This window comes from Durio zibethinus, unplaced genomic scaffold (assembly GCF_047325235.1).
Source record: "Durio zibethinus cultivar Kanyao isolate XHJ-2024 unplaced genomic scaffold, ASM4732523v1 HiC_scaffold_1, whole genome shotgun sequence".
NCBI lineage: Eukaryota > Viridiplantae > Streptophyta > Magnoliopsida > Malvales > Malvaceae > Durio > Durio zibethinus.
The window spans coordinates 1,286,956-1,288,370 of NW_028323042.1; positions in this window are offsets into that span (position 1 = coordinate 1,286,956).

A 1,415-nucleotide genomic window follows, 5' to 3' on the forward strand; every position below is an offset into this window, starting at 1 on the left:
TCGCTAATTGATCTTTACGGTGCTTCCTCTATCAATTAGATCCTTTATCCATAGAATAAAGTATCTAGGCATATATATTTCTTCATATTTTGACTTCTATGAAGTTTCTTTTTTTTTTTTCTTTTTTTGTTACAGCTGATAAAAATCGTTTTTTGGACGATGCAATATGTAGAAAGCCTATTTTATTTACTAGCGTATTTATTTACTAGCGTATTTGCTCTTTCTTTCCTTTTTTTTTTTATTTCTATAGTGGAGATAGTCGCACGTAATGACAGATCACAGCCATATTATTAAAAGCTTGTGGTAAGAACGGGTTTCGTTCTAGTGCTCGAAAATAATATTCTAAAGCTTTTGTATGTTCTCCGTTACTTGTGTGGATAAGGCCTATGTTATAGAGTATATAACTTCGATCATAGGGATCAATTTCTAGTCGCATAGCTTCATAATAATTCTGTAAGGCTTCCGCATAATTTCCTTCGGATTGAGCCGACATCCGTTACGGTCGTCATTCGATTCAACGAATTCTCCGTTCCAAAACCGTACGTGAGATTTTCACCTCATACGGCTCCTCCTTTATGTGCATAATGAGAATAATCCATGGAATTAAAAAAAAGGTCGAAATATTGTCATTATGAACTGAGCGGGGCTAATGTTTTTACAAGAAATCTCTAGCCAACCCTCTTGCAAAAGATCTTTTCTTACCATCAAGCGTGTTCGTACTAGATAAATAAAGTAAACTCCAACAATTTCTTTGTTCTCAACGCTCCTTAATTTCCAGGAATTAGTCACTTCAACAATCTTCGATGGTTATATGGGTATCCAAAGTACGAACAAGATGGATGTTTGTTGTCCCAACCATTTCTCTTAGTTCCGATCCCGATAAGGAAAGGGAATCCTTTATAACAATAACAAAGTTTTCGTGTTGTTGATTCCTAGATGTAGTGCTTCTTCCTCTATGCCGCCTATTGGTACTAGTGTAGTAGGGTTGACCCACAATACAGACCCATAGGTGTAACCTTTCGCTCAATACTCGAATCAACAATTGAAGCATCTGAGGTTGCATTAATCGGGGATACACGACAGAAGGAATTGCTTTATTTATAAACTTCACCTTCAACAAGCGTAGATTTCTTTTTTTTTTTCAATAGTCTTTTTTTTTTTTTTTCTATTCCGAATCATGTGTCTTTTTCCTAAGACTAAGAGCGGTAAAATAAAAATAAAAAAAAAAATATATATAAAATAATTAAAATATATAAAATAATTATAATTATATAATAATAATCAAATCGCACCATCTCTGTAATAAGTAAATGCCTCTTTTTCTCCTGAAGTTGTCGGAATTATTCGTAATAAGATATTGGCTACGATTGAAAAGGTCTTATCAATAAAATTTCCATTTATCCGCGATCTAGGCA